The sequence below is a fragment of the Juglans microcarpa x Juglans regia genome, chromosome 3D (genome assembly GCF_004785595.1).
Source record: "Juglans microcarpa x Juglans regia isolate MS1-56 chromosome 3D, Jm3101_v1.0, whole genome shotgun sequence".
In the NCBI taxonomy this organism is placed as follows: Eukaryota; Viridiplantae; Streptophyta; class Magnoliopsida; order Fagales; family Juglandaceae; genus Juglans; species Juglans microcarpa x Juglans regia.
In genome coordinates, this window is record NC_054598.1 from 27,436,673 (window position 1) to 27,459,688 (window position 23,016).

Genomic DNA, 23,016 nt, shown 5'->3' on the forward strand with positions numbered 1-23,016 from the left:
ATTTTCTTTTAAAAAATAATGTATCTAACCTTCCTTTAAAGAACGCATGCAAAGAGGAAAAACATGCAATTTTTTTACTAATAAACAAACTTTCTTTCAAAGAATCAAAGTACGAACTGACCAGATCTGGAGGGAGTTAGCTGGAACTTGAAAACATAATTTGTTTTATATAGCCCAGCTATAAAAAAGCCTAAAAAATACTGCATCTCGTAAAAATTGTTGGTAAATTATTTTTAAATCCGAATTGACGTAATTGGTTTAGTTGAATCCTAATGATGAAATAATTTAAGTTAAGATATTTTATTAAATTTTGAAAAAGGATAAATAAATAGTTAAATAAAAATATTATAAAGTTAAAAATTTGTTTAAATATAATTTTTATTTTAAAATTTAAAAAATTTGTATTATTTTTTATATTTCTTTTAGAAGTTTGAAAATGTTGATTGTATTTAGGTGTATTAGAGCAGTATACACAGTAAATTACTCAAGTTCCAGATCATGTAGAGGATGTTGCTCATAGACAAATCAATAGTTCTGATGTGCAAGCTCAGGCTTCATCAAATGTGCAAAACACGTCATAGTTCTTTGGTTCATTTACCATATGGACCCTCATTTGGTTGATGTATCATGTACTTTTATGTAAATTCAGAGGTTGTTACGTTGTTGTACAAATTTACTATAATTGTTTTATTTCTTTAGTTGGTTAGGATTTGTTTCTTCTTCTAGTATAAAGTTGCATGTAGCAGTCTGAAAGCACTATGCGACATAATTCAATTGATGAGCACGGCTCTTTCTTCGTTCTCTATTATTTCCTTCTTCTCTACCTTTTTATTCCTTTTGTTCCTTTAATTCTTACATGGTATAAGAGACAGGTTTGCGTAAACATATCTTGCAATGACTACTGAAACTCCCAAGTCCCCCTTTCTGGATTTCAATAACATCACCGGTCCATATCACCTTGACCATGGAGGCAACCTTTCTCTCCCTCTGGTCCCTGACCTTGTCATCACTGAGAATTACATTACCTAGTCAAGACCTATGTGCCAAGCTCTTCGTGCCAAAAGCAAAATAGGCTTCATCAATGGAAGCTTAACCAAACCTAAAGACCCTACAAACCCTCTTTATACTGCTTGGGAGAGATGCAATGACCTTGTTGTTTCCTGGCCTCATAATTCCATCAATTTAAGCCTCAAGTCTAGCATTGCCTTAGTGCATGATACAAAACAGATCTAGTGTGAGCTCAAAGACAGATTCAGCCAACAAAATGGGCATCGAATTTTTCAGCTCAAGAAAGCTCTCACAGGCTTACAACAAGATTCTGATTCAGTAAGCATCTATTTTGGCAAGCTTAAAACAATTTGGGATGAACTCCTCATATGTGACCCTCTGCCTTGCTGTACCTGTGGCAAACTCATTATCCTTCTTTATTGATATCAAAGGGATTGTGTCATCCAATTTCTCATGGGCCTCAATGACTCACACAATACCACCTATGACCAGATCATGCTACTTGACCCTTTACCTTCCATAAACAAAATCTTCTCCATGATACAACGGCAAGAAATGCAGCATCCTGTGCTCAATAGTCTTCCTTCACCATATTCCATGGCCTTTGCAGTCAAATAGCCATATTACAAACCTTTTTCCAAGCCATCACAATAGATCAAATATGAAAGACCATTTTGCACCCACAGCAAAATTCAAGGTCATACCCTGGAACTTTGCTTCAAAGCAGGCAATTCCAAGGCCCCCATTTGCACTCATTGTCGTATGGCTAGGCATATAGCAGACGAGTGCTATAAGTTGCATGGTTCCCCATCTGGACACAAATTCCATGGCAAGATCCCTCAAAATACCACTCCTTTTGTTCATATGACCATCATGGATACAGAAAACCAATCCCACGACACTCACCTTTACCAAAGATCAATACCATCAACTAATCTCTTTATTGTAGTCGAAGGAGGCCTCAGTTGCTAGTCACTTAATTAATATTGTCCAAATTGATTTTCTTCCTTCATCTACCATGAATGGTAATCATTTTTCTTTTACTGCTTTCATTCCATCAGATAACACAAGCACACACCTCTCTTGGATAATGGACACAGGTGCTACAGATCACATGATATGTAACACTTCATATTTTTCCTCTATAACATCTCAGGTTTCCTTTGTTGTTAAACTTCCCAATGGCCAATTTGCACCAGTAACTGATATAGGCACAATTCACATTACTTCTACTTTGATTTTTCACAATGTTCTTTGTGTTCCATCCTTTAGTTTCAATTTGATCTCAGCTAAACAACTAACATCTTCACTTTTTTGTTGTTTTGTATTCCTTTCACAAATTTGTTTTCTCCATGACCTTTTGACATGGATCACGATTGGCATGGGTGAGATGAAGAATGGTTTATACCACCTGCTCACAGAACTAGTTTTCCCATCAACTCTTTTTCAATATTTTTCAATTTCCTTGCAAAAGACAATTTCTGTTTCTATTGTTTCTCACAAATTCAATGAGGTTTCTGATATTTGGCATTATAGAATGGGCCATTCTCCCATCTCTAAATTACATGTAATAGAAGATCCATCTATTAAAAAACATGTTTCTATAATTTCTGTTACCAGTCCATGTCAAGTATGTCCTCTTGCAAAACACTACAAATTGCCATTTCCTGTCAGCACCCATAAAAGCAATAACGCTTTTGAACTTATACATTGTGACACCTGGGGACCCAATTCAGTTGAATCTTACGATGGAATCATATACTTTCTCACCATCATAGATGAATTTTTGAGGAGTACTTAGATCTACTTGCACAAAAATAAATCCCACACCAGATCATGCATTGAAGCTTTTTGCAATTTAGTTGAAACACAGTTTCATGCTAAAATAAAAATTCTGAGAAGTGACATTGGCCTTGAGATCAAAATGACAGAATTTTTCAATAAGAAAAGAATCATTTATTACAAAACTTGTGTGGCAACCCTTCAACAAAATGGGGTTGCTGAAAGGAAACATCAACACCTTCTGAACATAGACAGTGCACTCAAAATTCAATCAAATCTTTCCAATCTTTATTGGAGTGACTGCATTCTAACTTCTGCTTACATTATCAATTGTGTCCCTAGCCCTTTGCTTTCCAACAGAGCACCTTATGAACTTCTCTTCCATTCCCCTCCTACATATTCTCATATGAGAATTATTAGTTGCCTATATTTTACCTCCACCTTATCCCACAACAAAACCAAGTTTGAACCTCGAGGAAGTACCCGTGTCCTTCTTGGCTACCCATTCGGAGTGAAAGGGTATAAACTTCTTTACCTTCACTCTAAAACAATCTTCATATCCAGAGATTTGATTTTTCATGAATATGTGCTTCCATTCCACCAACCTGACCTTCCTTCTTCACCCATACAACCCCTTTTTCAAACATCCTCTCCATCTTTCAACCCTGCACCTGTTCCTCAAAACAATTCTTTTACCCCTTCAGAACCATCATTTCCTTATTCTCCTCCACCTCCTTCACCTAACTCACTACCTCTTTCCCCTCCACCTACTCCACCTGACTCACTACCTCCTTCCCCTTTACCTGCCCTTAGAAAGTCATTTTGAACCAGAACAACCCCTCAATACCTTCAAGACTTTCATTGTCAGCAGGCCTCTTCTGTCTCACCTTCTCAATCAGGGAACATGGCTACTTCATCAGGTATTCCTTTTTCTTTATCTTCCTTCATTTCTTATAACAATTTATCTCTTGCACTTTTTTTTTTCTTGCTACCATATCATTACACATTGATCCTCATACCTCTAAACAAGCTGTTAAGGATCCTGATTGGTGTCAAGCAATTGAGGTTGAACTTGAAATTTTAGAGCTTAACCATACCTGGATACTCATTGACCTATCCCCTGGAAAAGTCTCCATAGATTGCAAATTTGTTTTTAAAACCAAATAGCATTCCAATGGCACAATTGGAATGAGCAAAGCAAGGTTGGTTGCCAAAGGTTTTACTCAGCAACTAGGAGTGGATTACAATGAAACATTTTCACCTGTGGTGAAAATTGTGACAGTCAGAACCATCTTAGCTCTAGCCTCCGTTAAGGGTTGGCATCTTCACCAATTTGATGTCAACAATGCTTTCCTTAATAGAGAGCTCAAAGAAGAAATTCCTTCATCCAATTTGGATTCACTCAGTCCAAATCAGACTATAGTCTTTTTACTTATCACATTGCCAACTCTTTTACAGCACTACTTGTTTATGTAGATGACAAAGTAGTGGCCACCAATCAAGTTGAATCCATTTTTGTCCTCAAAGAGTTTTTGAACAAACATTTCAGAATTAAGGATTTGGGTACATTGAGATATCTCTTAGGCATTAAAGTTGCTAGAAATCCTATTGGTATTCATTTATGTCAGAGGAAATACACCCTTGATATCCTTGTAGATGCAAGCATGCTTGCTGCTAAACTACTAAAAATCCCAAATGGACCAGAACCACAAGCTAAGTAAATCAAGTGGCACTTCCTTACTTGATCCCACCCTCTATAGAAAACTCATTGGTCGACGCCTTTACTTTACCATCACAAGACCTGACATAAATTATCCTACCCAAGTACTCAGCCAGTTCATGGACCACCCTTCAAACACCATCTTGCTACTGCTTATAAGGTATTAAGATACCTTAAGAACTCACTTGGTCAAGGGATCCTCTTATCCTCTACTTCAGAAATTCAATTACAAGGCTATTGTCACTCAGATTGGGCTACATGCCCTGACACTCGAAAGTCCATCACTAGGTACTGCATTCTCCTTGGGCAGTCCCTCATTTCTTGGAAATCCAAGAAACAAACTGTGGTTTCCAAGTCATCTGCAGAGGCCGAATATAGAGCCATGGCCTCCATCACCACTGAGTTAACTTGGCTAAGACAGTTGTTTACAGACCTCTCTCTGCCTCACCCTCAAGTTGCACAATTATTTTGTGACAACCAAATTGTATTATACATTGCAGCCAACCCAGTCTTCCACGAGAGGACTAAACATATAGAGGTAGATTGCCACCTAATCCGAAATAAAATCTTAGAAGGAAGCATCAAAACTGCACAGCTTCCCACCACTTCCCAACTTGCTGACATTTTCACAAAATCTCTACCTTCTTATATGTTGTATTCACACATTTCCAATATGAGAATAATTAACATCTATTATCCATCTTGGGGGGGGGGGGTATTAGAGCAATATACACAGCAGATTACTCAAGTTCCAGATCATGCAGAGGATTCTGCTCATGGACAAATCAATGGTTCTCATAGTTCTTTGGTCCATTTACCATATGGACCCTCATTTGGTTGATGTATCAAGTACTTTTATATAAATTCAGAGGTTGTTACCTAGCCATACAAATTTAGATATTTGAAAAGAAAATGTAGAATTTTTGAAAATATAATTTGAGAATAGCTAAAAACACTTATATTCCCAAACTAACATTTAATCTTGATACATGAACTTGTCAGATAGTTGAGCTGACAATCCATTTAAAAGAAAGGACAATGCTACAGCTCCCGCTGGAGCTCTAACATGTATTTTCATGTAATTTTTTAAGTTATTTTTTATATAGATTTTTTTTAACACTTTTAAATATTTTTAAAAAATAAAATAAATTTAGAACATCATTAAAAACACTTTCTTAATTAGAAAGTTAAAAAAAATTATTAAAAAATACTTCCTTAATCATGAAGTAAAATAATTTTTTTTTTTATTTTACTTCATGATTAAGAAATTATTTTTTAATAATATTATAATTTTTTTTAAAATATTTAAAATTATTAAAAAAATCTATATAAAAAAATAGCTAAAAAAAATATATAAAAACATATGCTAGAACTCCAACAGTAGCTACCAACGGAAGTCACAGCGGTAACTCTAGCATTATTTTAAAAAAAAAAAAAAAAAAATTGATTTTAAGAAAAATGCTTTCATTTAAGTGTAATTATATGACATTTGATATCGAGACTGGTCTCTTTTTAGACTTATAGGTCTGTTTAGACTTATAGGTCTCTGTTTAGACTTGTAGGTCTCTGTTTAGACTTGTAGGTCTGCAACAAATTTAATATAAACGTTTAGCTTACGGAAGCAATTGCGACAAATTTAATATGCCACCATTTTACACCTATCTCCTATTTCAATAATAGAATCGTAGTCTTACAGAAAGTAACACACTTATTAAAAATATAATTTCTTGTTCTCTCTCTTTCTCAAATAGCCGCCAGCGACCTTAGACTGGCACGTGGAACTACATTTCAAATTAAGCGCATTCCTAAGAGCATCAATCAAGACAACTCGACAAGAACTTAAGAAAAAATATATTATATTTCTATATCTCGTAATTAGAGGCTGCTAGCTCTTTTTTCTCTTCTATTTTCCTGTATTCTTTGTCTGGTTCAATTCCCTAACGTGTACCACCTTTCACTACTTCTTCTGTCTTCCACTAAAACAAATTTAATATTTAGAGACAAAATTTAGTAGGAATGAATTTAATTTTATCTCCAAACAGTACTTATTTAGAACAAAATATTCCGTCTCAAAACATGAACGATGTTCTCAATGTGTTCGAACTATATCTTCTGCGATAAAATATATCATCTCAAAAATATAAATACATTCGAATGGATAAACATATATTCAAACAGAGAGTTAATGTCTGTTCGAAAGTATTAGTCTCTGTTCAATAATAATCTTGGCAAGAAAGTACATATAATTTTACTTGAGAAAGTTAAAAACTATTTGAACTAAAATTTTATGCTGGAACGGCCGTTTTTTGGTGGGGAAATCAGCGGGAATGATGCAAGACAATTCGAACGCAACAAAATTGAATTGAAACTAATTCGAACACTACATTTATTCATTGGAACAACTTGTTTGGTGGGAAATTATAAACAAATTGGCGGGAATTTGATTCAATATTGTTTGAATGGCATGAATTTAGTTCGAATGCATAAATAATCGTTCGAACAAGATTGTTTAATTATAATAATTAATTGAAAGACATCCAAAATACCTTAAAAGTAAATATTTTTTTAATTTATTAGTTATCATTTTCAAAGTATAAAAAATATAGATATATTATATAGTATTATTTATGTTGAATTAAAATATTTCATATTCATAAATTAGTTTTATATAATTAATTAAAAATATTTTAATGAGTTCTTTTATGTTAAATAAGATTTTTAGTTAAATAAATATTATTTTAGTAAAATAAGAAAAAATATTTTTTACAATAAACGAGCTAGCAAACACTAAAAATAAAAATCATACACTAATTACATCCCAAAAATATAATGTTCGATCCAACTAAAATCTGGTAAGTAGCTCAAAATCCTCCTGTAAGGATGATATGTGTCCCTCCATCTCCAGAAGCTTCTCCATGATGGGCTCAAAGATCTCCTTGATCAAAAGTTGGCGATGCTTCTCGAGCAGAGATCATACCTCATCCAAAGTAGCCCCAGCAGGCTATCTCTGAACACTAGCAGGAGTAGAAGCTGGATCACTTGTCTTGCCACTATCTTGTGTTATTGGAATATTAGCTCGAGTCTTTCGCAAGTGGCCCTCATTCCTGCTAAATGTCATCTTGTTAAGGGGTTCTATCTGTGGCTGCCACCTCTCACTCATTTGCACATTAACCCCCAATCGGACTAGTAGGTTAGAGATCATCAGTGTAAATGGTAGACTACCTCCACTAAAATAGCATAACTCAGATCTAATGAAGGAATATAATGGCAGATTAATCAGCTCTCCTCGAGCTATTCATAACATAAATCTAGCTCGCTTGACGCCAAAATATGTCTTGTATTTTCTCGGATCGATGTTTGTGAAAACAATTAAATTTAGCATTCTAAAAATTGTTGTACAGTCTATCTATCTGATGACCTTGCTGCCATCATATGGAGGAGCCGAAGCTCTAGAATCATCTGACGAACCTCATGGTTTGTGAGACCATCATCTGCTGGATCCTCGTCCTCACCATCATCCTCACCCTCCCCATATGTCCCTACATCTGGCGCAGCCAGTGTAGGGTATGCGCCAATCACGGGCGGGATACCAATAAAATCAGAAACAACAGAGGGTGAGATAATAATACTCATTCCCCGAACAGTAGAGGTGAAGGTCTCTACATCAACCTCCATCTCACCCATGATACGGTTGAACTCATCGACCATATCCGGATAGGCAACACCCCTCTGCTGACAGATCGGTGCCCATCCCAGGTCGATGGTGATGGAGTATATGCTCTGTCCATCCCACACAATATCGTGGAAGTCATCTAGAATGATCTTCTGCTCGACCAGTATCAGCCTCTGCAGCTAAGCATTAGTTTCTCTGTTAGGTTGGCCGACTTCTCTACCACATTTTCTTTCCATAGTTGCCATTAGTTCACTGTTGATCATATAAATACAATGAATATAAATAAAATATTAATAAAATTGTAATTATATTATATTAAATAAATATGTTTGAATTGAAAAGAAACAACCCATTCGAACAGAAAATATTCTTTTTGAACTAACCATAATTCAATCTAGAAGCTAACCACTCCGTTCGTACTAAACACACATCGGTTCGAATGGTATAGAGTCTCGTTCGAATGGGAAAATCATACGTTCGAACTGCAACCATACGTTCGAACGAAAATATTTTGGCCCAACAGTATTAAATCTTGACTATTTGGCCAAAAGGACATATAAGTTTGATCAAAAGTTATATCCGTTCGTACACTTTTTAATGTAAATCATAAGCGTTCAAATGGGTACTATCATATTCGAACACTACAATTACTGTTTGGCAATTAAGCCGTTCAAACACAAACTTGTCAAACAGCCATGGCTGAGTCAACTTAGCCTCGAACGTGAAAACCACATGAATCTTGAGAATCCTAGGTTTAAATCTATAGAAATATTAAAAAGTGAAACTCATCATTTCTACCGATTAAGAGCCATTTGCGGCAACCGGAAAACACCAAAATGGGGTTTGATTGATTAAAAATCCGACCCCCTTCACATAACTCATCCATACGTTCAAAAAAATTACTTAGCAGTAGGGGATTAAGGGTATACCTCTTAGAAGATTGGGCTTTCGACGACAGCGTTGGTAATGGCGATGGCGGGCACGGATTGTATATATAATACTAATACTAATATGAATATTATATATAGTATATGGTGTATAATATATTATATATACTAGTATATGGTGAATATGGTGAATATTATATATTATACATATAATAGTATACATAATAGTATATATATGTATAGTATATATATAGAAGACTATATTAGTTGTTCCAAGGTGAAGACTTGTTTAATGGACTATATTAATATTATGTGAGTATATACACTAGGTATCGTATAGTATTAGTATAGTGTTACAATGTACACTTAGTAGAGTATTAGTATAGTATTAGTATGTACAGTAAGTATAGTATAGTATCAGTATAGTGTTAGTATGTACACTAAGTATAGCATACTATTAGTATTGTCTTAGTGTAGTGTTAGTATAGTATAGTGTTAGTGTTAGTGTTAGTATATACACTGAGTATAGTATAGTATAGTATAGTATAGTATAGTATTTATATAGTATATATATATATATATATGTGTTTGGAGGGAAATTTGGTGCCAGATCCATGGAATATCCATCCATTCAAATGGATATGTGGCATACAGAATCGATAGTGAATTTCTTGTCTGTCCTCATTAAAGGAAAATGTTGGAGAATATTCTTAATTTCCCTGTTCGAACTCTTGTGATGTTCGTTCAAACGGTTAAACGTTGAATTAAAACCCGCGGAATTTAGGTGCCATTGTGGAATTTTCGCATTCGAACCAGTAATTACAAACTTGAAAACCTAAACTTTCGATCATATTTCACGTGCATTGCTCCTCATTTCCTTCATTTGGCCATGGAGTATTGCACAAAGAGAGAGGGCAGTGACCACAGACTGAGAGGAGAGGTTCTAGAGAGAGGAGAGGTTCAAGAGAGAGAGGATTTGCTTTGTATTTGAGATAAGGAGTTTTTTTTCAAATTTAAATATAGTTGTTTATTGGATTTGATTTATGATTTTTCTCATAAAGATTTATGTACATGTAGCTATTGGTGATTCGTATTGTTTATTGGATTGCACAAATTTGAGGTAAGTTTTATTAACCATTTTGGGATGAATAATATAGTATTTGGGTATTGATGAATTTGGGTAAAAATTAGTGTGATGCATTTGGGTATTGAAAGCATATGCATGAAAGCATGTAAAACACGCGGTGTAACTGACCATATGCTATATTAATATTACTTTTATATACTATATAGTAATACTAATATTAATATTGTACAACTAACCGAGAATTAGGGTTTCTTAATGGCAAAAAGGGTATAATTAATAAAAATTACAATACTAGGCTTTATGAATATAATAATAATATCACATATTTATGCTAAATCACTTGATGTGCTTAATGTAATGTTAGTTTAGAAAACTTCTTAAGAATATAATATATTTTTAAAATCTAATATCTATTATTGGGAATTAATTTTTACATTTTTAACAAAACAACGAAAAAATATATATGTTAATGCTATTAGTAATATTATAACTTATAGTTAATAAAATATGGTATATGAAAAGATTATAAGAATGATTGTATGTTTTATTATAAATGCATACATGAATTTAATTATATTGTGAATTGTTTTTCCATTATATATATAGTATTAGTATTTAGTATTAGTATATATCTAATAGTATTAGGATAGTTACTAATTAGTATACGTATTAATAAATATGGTATTAGTATATAAATATATAAAATTAGTGTATAGATGAATGATTGTATGTTTTGTAATAAATGCATACATGAATTTAATTATAATGTGAATTTTTTTTCTATTATATATAAAAATGATTGTATGTCTTGTTGTAAATGCATAGATGAATTTAATTATACTGTGAAATTTTTTTCCATTATATATATAGTATTAGTGTATAGTATTAGTATATATAGTATTAGTATATAATTTATTAGTGTATAGTAATATTATAACATTATACTGTATAATATATTACTGTAGTATTAGTTTAATATTATATGCTATATACTAATAGCATTACTATATAGTATTACTATACTAACAACAACAATATAATATATATAGTAGATAGCATTATATATAGTGTATATATAATACTAAATATATAGCATAGCATATAAAATATTATATATATATATAATACACTATATTCTATATATATAGTATATATTATACTATATACTATAAAATATAATATTTTATATTATATATTAACTATATATGTCGGTTATACTACCTGCTCTAACTGCTATCATGCATATGGCTGGTTATACAGCCTATTATTCTTATTAAAATAATATTATTATTACTATCTATTGATATTACCTGGGATTTACGCATCCTAAATGAAATCGAACAATCTGTTCTGAATTAGTTGATAATTTTTGTTTCGATCCCACCAGCCTTTTAATTAGCCAATAAACCTTGTGACAATAATATGTGCTACTTGGTGATCCATTTTTCTATTGCTTTTATAGACGTTAGCAACCATAATCAGTCTTCCCCATCGAATCTGAAATCCAACACCTGTCTGACCCCAAAAAATTACTTGATACCTTTCTTTTACTAGACTGACATTATGTTCCATAAAATATTAAGAAAACTCAGCACTTTTATGAATTCATATTAGTAGACACCGACTCAATTATTCTCTTTGAAATTCTTTGTTCTCTTCAAACTCAACATTTTCCACCCGCATCTCTAATTATTGCTTTTCATACTAAAATATTATATATATATATATAATACACTATATTCTATATATATACTAGTATATAGTACATATATTATAATATAATATTAGATTACGTTCGGGATATGTTATAGTATACATTATAATATATAACATAAATTAATAATAAAATATATTATTAATATATTTTTAGAAATTAAATTGCTAAACTTTCGAACGTGACTCAGAATGACGTTCGAACATTTCGTGCATATGAGCCCAAAACTGAAACAAGAAACATCATTCTCAGAACTAAACCTTTCTCTCTCCATTGTTGCAAGCCGCCGTCAAACCGTCACCGCCGCCATCAAACCCCACCACAACCATCACAAAAAGGTAGGCATCCCTCTTTCGTCCTCTTACATTTTCTTTTAAAAAAAAAATTAGTATGATTTTGTGTGAACTGAACGTTAATGCTGACCAGATTTTCAAATCCATTTTCCGGCCATCACGGTTGCCATTGGCCAAATGGTCACTGTAGAAAAGTTTCTTGAAGTGTATACTTCATTTCTATTGTGGCATTTGGCCACTTAGAACCGTGGTGCGTGATTTTTGAGAATGACAATTCAGCCATTCTGTGTCGAAACGTTCGAACACTTCGATAGAACGTTCGAACGTACGATGTTTCAATTACATAGCCATTATGCCTTCACGTTTGAACGTATATTTTGTACATTTGAACATTACTTATCGACGCATTTACATTCAAACGTTGAATGTTAACATTCGAATGTACTACTTGTTAATTTATCCACCATTTTGCCTTCCACGTTGCAGAAGATAATATTTTATGTTCGAACGTAAAAAACATACGTTCGAACTGGAAGGCATAACGTTCAAATGTAACACATTTCAAAATTCTTATCTGTTATCCCTTAACATTCGAACGTGTATATTATATTATGTTCAATGTTAATATAATTTTTATCTAAAGAACATGCATCTTTCTTCAGATAAAACGTTCGAACATATGTTAAATGCAGAGCAGTTTAAAACTAATACGAAAGAAGCATCAATAGTACTAATAATTTTTTTTTCTTTTCTATTTTTAGGATATGGTTTATCCTTTGTATACCAAGAAATGGGGGAGGGAAGGAGCCACTGAGGACACTACTCGGATCGGAGCTCGTACTATTATGGTAGAGCGAGAGGTCCTGATCAATGAGTTAGACGAGGTCAGATGGGAGCAGACTAACCTCAAAGATGTGTTCATCAATAGAGGCTAAGGAAATATCTTTATATTGAGGGGGAAGGTATCCCTTAATAGTTCAGGAGTTCTATATGGGGATGTGCTCCATGTCTCAGGATACATCCTCTCACATCGTGACTGTACGCGGTGTTCCGTTTGAGGTTTCACAGGATGTGATCATCAAGCTCCTCAAGATTCGTCAAGTAGTTGAGACATCAACTACAGCTAACTCTTAAACTAGCGACACAACCGTCATTCGCACATCTACATTTGTACACGGCACACTCGATTCAGATGTAGGCACTTCTGCATCATCTGCTGGCCCAACTGGAAATATACATCCATTCTAATGGATTTGCGGCATACGGAATCGATAGTGAATTCCTTATCTGTCTTCATTAAACAAAAATGCTAGGGAATATTCTTAATTTTCCTGTTCAAACTCTTGTGATGTTCATTCGAACGATTAAAGGCTGAATGAAAATCCGCAAAATTTAGGTGCCATTGTGAAATTTTCGCATTCGAACGGTACATTACAAACTTGAAAACCTGTACTTTAAGTCATATTTAACGCGGATTGCTCCTCATTTACTTCATTCAGTCGTGGTGTACTGGACAGAGAGAGAGGGTAGCGACCATAGATTGAGAGGATAGGTTCTAGAGAAAGAGGAGAGGTTCAAGAGAGAGAGGAGTTGCTTTGTAGTTGAGGTAAGGATTGTTTTTTGTGGTTTTTTTTTTCAGTATTACGAATTTAGATGTAGTTTTTTGGATTTGATTTGTGATTTTTCTCATAAAGATTTATGTACATGTAGGTATTGGTGATCCGTATTGTTTATTGGATTGCACAAATTTGAGGTAAGTTTTATTAACCATGTTGGGATGAATACTATAGTATTTGAGTATTGATGAATTTGGGTAAACATTAGTGTGATGTATTTGGGTATTGATGCATTTATATATATTGTTTGAATTGTGAAAATAGTTAAGAGTTATGTATTTTATTATTGATGTTTTTTAGTTTTAGGGACAATTTGTGAAAATTAGGATTAATTTAATTTGGGAATGAATAAGAAAGTTTGAATTGTTATTAATGTGTGAAATGTTCTTAAGAAAGTTTGATATGTTATTAATGTGTGATTTGTTAATTATTTAGTGTAATATTGCTAATGTTGTTAGTATGTTATTTAGTGTAATAGTGTTAGTTATATTGTTTGTTTGTGAAATAAATTGGTTAATTTGTGATATTGATAGTTGTGAAATTAATAATAAATACCCAAATTTCCATAATATGAATTATTATTATAAAATACACAAATTAAAATAAAATGAATAATTTACGTAAAATGTCCAAATTCAAATAATATGAATTATTTCTATAAAATACCAAATTAAAATATAAACCATTAACTTGTCCTAATTAAAATACTATAAACTAACAAACCAATTACCTACAAAGAATGCACAATTATTTGCATAAAATGCCATAATTAAATACATTGCAGTACCAATTAATTTTTAACTCAAATTGTAGGAATAATTTGCATAAAATGTCCAAATTCAAATAATATGAATTATTTCTATAAAATACCAAATTAAAATATAAACCATTAACTTGTCCTAATTAAAATACTATAAACTAACAAACCAATTACCTACAAAGAATGCACAATTATTTGCATAAAATGCCATAATTAAATACATTGCAGTACCAATTAATTTTTAACTCAAATAGTAGGAATAATTTGCATAAAATGTCCAAATTCAAATAATATGAATTATTTCCATAAAATACCAAATTAAAATAAGATTTGGGTATTTTCATACAATATCCAAATTAAAATAAGATTTCTCTAAGTTTATGTTTTATATAAACCAGTGACTTGGTTTACTAGTTAGGACTGAAATCTTAGTATTATTTTCATAAGTGAGTGAACCTTAGGCCCATTCAACAATTGTGGCCAAATATTCTCGTTGGTTACAACTCTTGAAATGCCCAAAGTGGATAGTTTGAGATTCTATCATCTATATGGCAGATATATTCAGTCTAAACTCTTGTGTTAGTTTTGAAAATTTTGGTTCAGTATTTCTTTACATTCTTCTGGTGTGTGGTCCGTAAGTTGATTGGCCGTAGATAGAGTCAAGGACTTTTCGTTACTAGCATACTTGGAGAATTGTAGGAAAATGATGCCAAAATTTCGACTAACATGAGAGTTTTGGATTGAGTATATATGCGATATAGATGATAGTCTCTTGAATAGAATAGGATCAACTGCCTTATTAAAATAGAAGTAGTGAATATGAAAAGACCCTTGATAGTGTTTGTCCATGAATTAAGTTTTTTTGAGAGACAGGCAGCCGACTTTGAACGAACATACAATGGATAAGAGTTGGATGTTGTTGATTGATAAACTTGATCGAGACTATAAGGAGTATGCACAAGGGGTGAAGTTTTTTTTAGAATTTGCTTGTGGGAGTGTTGATAGTCGAGGATTTATAAGATGTCTGTGCAAAATGTGTGAAAACCTTAGTTCTTATAACTTGGTAGTAGTGGATGAACATTTATATGTAAATGAAATCGATCCTAAATACTCACCTTAGGTCTTACATGCCGAAGCATTTCCTAAAAGAGTTAGATTTGGCAGTCAATCCAATCAAATGGAGGAAGGTAATGATATTGACATAGATGACATAAATGTTGATGGTTCTAATGATAGTGATGATAATGGAGAGGATATGATAGAAATGTTAAGCGATCTTGGACCAAGAATGTTTGGGGCTAGGGATGGAGAAGGAACATCTACACAATCATTTGAGGGAAATGGAAACTTCGGAAGACTGTGGGAGGATGCACAATGGGAACTGTATGAGGGGTGCACTCGTCATAACAAGTTGTCTTTCACGATAATGTTGCACAATATTAAGTCTATATGTCGTCTTTCTACAAAGGCCATTGACATGTTGCTCAAATTATTTAAAGAGGCTCTTCCACATGTTAATGTGGTACGTCGTAATTTTTATGAAGCGAAGCAATTGAAGCGAGGGCTAGGATTTTGTTTATAATATTATTCACGCATGTAAGAATGACTGTGTTCTCTTGTGGCAGCAATATGCATAATTTGATTCATATCCAGTTTGTCATGAGTCAAGATGGACATCCGATAAGAGTAATATACCCCAAAAATTGTTAAGACATTTTTCGTTAACTCCTTGACTTCAACGATTGTTTATGTCTCGAATGACTGCGAAATATATGTCTTGGCATTACACATAAAGAGTCCAAAATGAAAACTTCCTCTCGCATCTTACAGATTCTTTGCAATGGAAGAAATTTGATGTCAAGTACCCATGGTTTGCCGAAAAACCTCACAGTGTACATCTTGGTTTAGCAACGAATGGTTTTAATCCATTTGGCAACACGAGTACTTCGTAGGGTACTTTGCCTATCATCCTAAGGCCAAATAATCTGCCAGCTTGAAAGTGTATGAATTATCTGTATTTTATGATGACTCTACTGCTACCAGGGCCAAGGTCACCACATAACGAAATAGACGTATATCTGCAGCCACTGATTGCAGAGTTGAAAGAGTTGCGGGATTAGGGTGTCAGTACAATGGTGCGACCTCGTCGCTTGAGTTCAAAATGCATGCTGTGTTGTTGTGGATAAGAAATAATTTTCTAGCATACGAAAACTTATGTGGGTGGAGTACAAAAAGTAAAATGGTGTATCCTATTTGTAATAAAGATACACAGTCTCAATGGTTGACAAACAGAAGGAAATTATGTTTCATGGAATACCATCGATATTTACCACATAATCATAGATGACGCTCAAATATAACGATATTTGATGGAAGGATTGAGCGCAGATCATCACCACTAAAGTTGTCTAGGATTGATATTATCGCGCAGTTGGGGGACGTTTCAGAAAATAAATTTGGGAAGGATGCAAGAGCTCTAAAGAGGAAACGACAAGCAGTGGAGTTGAATTTTACAGAAAAAAATATTTTCTTTGAGTTGTTATACTGGTCTACCTTGACGCTTCGCTATAATCTAGATGTTATGCACATTGAAAAAAAACATAAGCGAGAATATATTGGGCACTTTGAAGTCAACATAAGGGAAGATAAAAGGCACATCTAATTCTCGTAAGGATTTAAATGAGTTGAGAATAAGACCGGAGTTGCATTTGCAAGATAATGGGTCGTCAGCTTATATGCCCCTTGGATGGTATACACATTCAAATTATGAGCGAAAGAAATTTTGTGACTGATTTATGATAATCAAATTACCCGATGGTTATGCTTCGAATATGTCAAGATGTGCGCGAACTCATGATTGGAAGATAACTAGTCTTAAAAGTCACGATTGCCATGTACTTCTGCAGTGTTTGTTGCCAATTGGTGTTCATGGAAAACTTACTTGAGATGTTCGTACAACTCTGACAGAATTAGGGAGGTTTTTTAGAGACATTTATAGTAAAACGTTGAAAGTTGATGCATTAGTAAAAATAGAAGCTGACATCGCAGTGTTATTGTGCAAATTGAAGAGTTTGTAACTACCTTCATTCTTTGATGCAATGATTTATTTGGCTATGCATCTACCTCGTGAGGCTTTAGTCACTGGGCCGGTTCAATATAGATGGATGTAACATATTGAACGAATTTTGGAAAAACTTAAGCAATTTGTGGAGAATAAGGCTCGTCAGAAAGATTTGATTACAGAGTCATATGTTGATAATGAATGACATACATTTTGTTCAATGTATTTTCATGGGGTTGATATTAGATTTATGAGACCGAATCGAAATTATGAAATTGGACAAATGTGGGTCTCATCATCATTTTCTGTATTTTCTTAAATCGCGCATCCCATAAATGCACAAGGGGGCTATGACTTATATAGACGAGAGTTTTATAGAGTTTGATGGTATGTCTTGAATAACAGCACAGAAATCGACCACTAGTTGAGATTAGTGATGAATCTCCGTATCAATATAAATTTAAGTTCATGGAATATAATATAATATAACTTGAAACAAATTAATAGTTAACTTGAACATGTACAGTGAACATATACAACTACTTCGCCTGGATGGTGTAACTGATGCAAAAAAGAAGCACAAAGAGGAATTTGCCTCGTGGTTGAACATGTGGTATTACTAAAAAAATATTTTGTTATCTACAAACTTCATATCACTAAACTCCACTTAATATAACTAGAATAATATTTATTGATATAGGTTGTATCAAAATATGGTAAAAGTTCAGAAGAAATCTCACTAGAACTGTTTGCCTTGGCACGTGGTCTATTCAGGCGGGCCATCCAATAGTTAGGATGTTTGGTATGTGGATATAAATTTTACACGGCTGATAGAGAACGATATAGAAAAACTCAAAATTGTGGGGTCATAGTCGAAGAAAGCCATGGGGAGGATAACATTGACTTCTATGGAGTTTTAGAAGATATCATAACGTTAAAGTATATCGAGGGATATATGGTCTGGTTGTTTAATTGTAATTGATGGAATGTCTCAAATCCTAGGTTGGGAGTGTGTAACGATGAATATTTTGTGAGTGTCAATACATCTCGCACATGGTACGAGGACAATCATTTCGTTCTCGTTTGCCAAGTGAATCAAGTTTTTTATTTAGATGATCCAGAGTACGGGAACCCATGGTGAGTAGTGGAGAAGTTTGCACCAAAAAATATATATGATTATATTCTAGAAGCAGACGAACAACATGAAGAATTTGATAGTCCAACAAATGAAGAAGCATATAAAGGGAATGAAACTAATATAACATGATCTAAGCCAATATAACATGAGAATGAAACATTCCAGAGGCATCAATCTATTTGTCGATCTAAGCCAATATAACATGAGCTCATTACATAAAGAAGATTTTCAATTAGAAGTAATTGTGGGTGGAATGTCTACTGAACATAAATCAACATAAGTGTCTAGTGAGGATGAGAGCGACTAGTCCAGCAAAATTGATAGTGAATGAAACTAATATTTGTGTAAGTATCATTGTTATAAATGTTCATAATATTTTTTGGAATAATAATTTATTACAATTTCAAACAGATATGTCTCCGAAATACAAAGCAAGTCATGTGCCATCTTCATCCATTACCGACTTCCAAATTAGTTCACCTACCATGAATGGTGGGCCAACATCACTAGACCTATAAGAAGGCATTTTACCAAATTAAACACCACATTTATTGCTCGATTTAAGTAACATACATTTTCAAGATATTAGTATTTAATTAAAATGTGCTTTAATTACTGTATGTATATATAACTGTTGTAAGTCAGCACCGAGGTCAGGTACTACAAGGGGTGTCTACATAAAGAAAGTAAGGAAGGCTGAAAAAATTAAAGTTGATATGCTTAATGATCAGACCGATGGCTCTGGGGATTCGATAGCTTGGCTTGCTTTTTATGTTGGTACCCTTACTTGCACATATGCACCAATGGCTACATCCTCCTAGGCTAAGGTTCTCCAAGATGTGAAAGACCACATAAAAGATCGTTGCCTGGTAATAAGTTACTTAGGAAAAAATTAAGTATAACATGTTAATTTCATATTAGTTTGTATTTATACTATTTGTTTATAATTTTTTAAAGGACGAGTTTAAACTTAATTTTGGCAGCGAGAGGATCGACTAATGGTTGAGGAGCTGATGTCCAATGCATTCCATTGGTACAAAGGTCGATGCCATGCACACTATCAGAAGTTCAGTACTGCAATAGAAGCGCATCAAAATCCATTCCAAGTAATGTCATCTAACAAATGGGAGAAGGTTTGTGATATGTTTGAATATCATTCTTATTTGATAATTTCGCTGCTTTCTTTTTTTTATAGTATATGATAGATGTGTTAAACATATAGACATAATATTTTGTTATTTTTTAGCACTAGATTATTACAAACAAAGCAAATAGATCAAATTTAACGATGCACCATCATGCAGGTTCTTGATCTTTATATCGTTTATCTAAAAAAGATAGTAATGTTATTCTAGTTCCCGTTAAATATTAACATATATACTTTTATGATTTACATTCTAATATAGATTTCCCTTTTGCAGTAAGAAGAAAGTTCTACTGACTATAATCTGACCCAATTATATGCTAAAACACATAAAAATTGTGATGGTGTTTGGACTAGTTCCGAAGCATAAGCAAATTATGTAAGTTTAAGTTTTTTTTATTAATTCAATTGTCTATTTTTATTACTTATGCTAACTTTAATTGTTTTTTAACGATAAGATGATATCACTTAAGAATACTGTAGCGGATGCATCTGATCAATCATCTCTCAACAATGCTTAGATCTTTTCTCATGGTCTTGGACCACGTTCAAGAAATTTGAGCGGCCTAGGATGTTGTGTGAAGCCATCATCAACATCATCATTCTTTTCTCAAGTCAGATCGAATGACAAAACTCAGGAATTAAAGGAAGTAAGGCTGGATATAGAACATTTGAGATCCAAGAAAAAAAAAGTTGCAGACCAGATTAGATCAAGTAGCGGATTTAGATGTGAGATTAGAAGAAAACATGCTGAAGAAGCTGGCCAGATTCAATCCCAAAAAATGTTTGAACAATGGCAATCAATGATATCCTAAAACTCTACGCCACCACCACAATCCTATAAGTTATTTTTCTTTAGTTGTCTTTTTATTATTTTATCCTAGAACATTGAAACAAATGTGATGTTTAAATTATATTTTTTAATATTAGTATTGTGCTTTTAATGAAAATGAATTCTATATCATGAGTATTGTTTGAACGGTAAATCTTTTTACCTTGTGTTTGAACCAGAAAAATAAACCATTCGAACAACCTAAGAAAAATCCAGTTCGTTTGAATCGCAAAACCTAGCATTTGAACAGTGATTTTATATTCGAACTGGCAGCAATCATTCATATTAATTGTGTTCGAATAACATTTTTTCTGTTTGAACAAACTAGAAGACCTAGTCCGCTTGAACACTCTATCCGTTCGAACAAGATCAAATCTATTCAGTTGTTCAAATCAAGTTTCTGTACTGTTCGAATTGTTCAAGTTAGTTCGAATGGAAGGATTTCTATTCGAACGAGTTTTTGGGATGAAAATGTTTCGTTTAAAAAAAAATTCTCATTTGAATGCCTGTAATTGGTTTCGCCCAATTTCGTCCCATAAAACCTTTTGAGATGGACTTTTTGAGACAACTTAGAGACAAATTTTGTTCAACTCAAATTATCTACCATGCCCAAGTTTCGATTCTTCATTCTTTACTACAATATTCGATGCCTTAACTTCCTAACTCCTAATTAGGCTTTAGCATTTTCCTTTTTGTTGATTTCATATTTTGGTCATGATTAATTTCGATGATGAGATGATATGAGAATTCTGTGAAGAGAATTGAAATGGTGTTGGAATAGTAGTAAAATTGTTTGAGTTTAAGATATTTTATTGGATTTTGAGAAAAGCAAAAAGAAAATTCTAAACAAACCTATATGACACACTACAACAAAAACCATCCTCTTTTGGGACGAAAAATTTCATCTTATCATTTAGGGATGAAAAAATTTCATCATTAATTTGTCCCAATATGTCTGTCACGAAAGACAATCTGGGGTAGGAGAAAAAATTTCATCCCAAAAAATATTTTTTGAGATGAAATTTTCATGTCACGTAAAAATATATATAACAAAGGATTAATCATCCCTAAAAAAATGCAGTAATCTTAATCCGAGACAAAATATAAGAAATAAACTAATAGCCAATAATCCCTCGCTATAACACTTGATAAAGCTGAGAGCATTATTTTATTCCATAAAATGATTAGTACATACTAGAAGCCACTACAAGAAAAGTGGCCATTTGCGGCGATTTTATGTCTGTTGGAAATAAAATCGCAACAAAAGTCCTTTAAGTCTAGCGATTTTTACATCGTCACGATCTTTTTTCTTCAAGTTTAAAAAATGGACTTTTGCGGCGATTTTTTTCAGTTTTTGCGACAGAAACATTCATTGCAAATACTAAATTGGTCTTTTCCAGCCATTTTTACTTTTTGCGACTGAAGTATTCGCCGTAAAAAATAAAAAACTTGTTGAGACCGTTTATTATTCAATGGAATTGGAAAAGTGGTCTTTTGCAGCAATTTTTTAATTTTAAAAATCGCTGTAAATATGGAAAAACTGGCATTATCTTTTTTACAGTGACATTAAATTGTCGTAAATAGTAGTATTCAATATTAAATGAGAAATCTAGGGCTCACGGCTCTCTTCCACTCTCTGTCTTCCTCTTCGTCTCTCTCTCTCTCACACACACACTCACGATGTCCGCATCTTTCCTCCGTGCCTTTCCCTTTCTCTGTTTCTCTCTATGCTATATATTTCATTTGTGCTCGGTGCCATGGAGCCTTTAAAGTCTCGATGTGAGTACACAATGTTGACGGGCTAGAGTGGTTCTGCTCCGCCACCTCTACGCCTCCTCGATCAACACAACCATCGTGCTCTCTATCCTAATCGGTAGGCCATCTCTCCTCCAACGTCTCTCTCTCATCTCTCTATTTTGTGCTGCAAGAGTGATTATTGTGTGTCTTTGTTGTCTGTGGTTGTGGCTTAGTGTTGTGAGGTGCTTTGTGACGGAGGTAATTAGAACTGGATTGTTACTTTAATGGATTTGGGTTATGAAGATGAAGTTAGGATTTTGTTTCAATTTTTGTGTGAATGATGTTTGTTATATTGGCAGCTCTAGGATTTTGTTTGCTTATGGGTTTTTTTTGGGTTTGACAAGATTTTACTTTGCAATTGTCCTATTTAGTTTTTCTTTAGTTTAGCATATTGGGTTTGTTAAATTTGTATATTGTCGTGGAATAGAGATTATATGTTTTAATTAGATTTTTGGCGTTGGGTATTAGATCAATACGGATTTATATGGTTTAATTTAATAACAG

The 23,016-nt window shown here is 33.3% G+C and overlaps 1 long non-coding RNA gene across 1 annotated transcript; it reads right to left on the reverse strand.

Moving 5' to 3' along the window:
- Nucleotides 1–800: 800 nt before the first annotated feature.
- Nucleotides 801–22,454, reverse strand: LOC121253907. The gene is made up of 3 exons (XR_005938524.1): nt 22,389–22,454; nt 8,236–8,242; nt 801–812 (listed from the first exon to the last, which is right to left on the reverse strand). It is a non-coding gene; the product is annotated as an uncharacterized LOC121253907 (long non-coding RNA).
- Between the last annotated feature and the right edge of the window lie 562 nt (nt 22,455–23,016).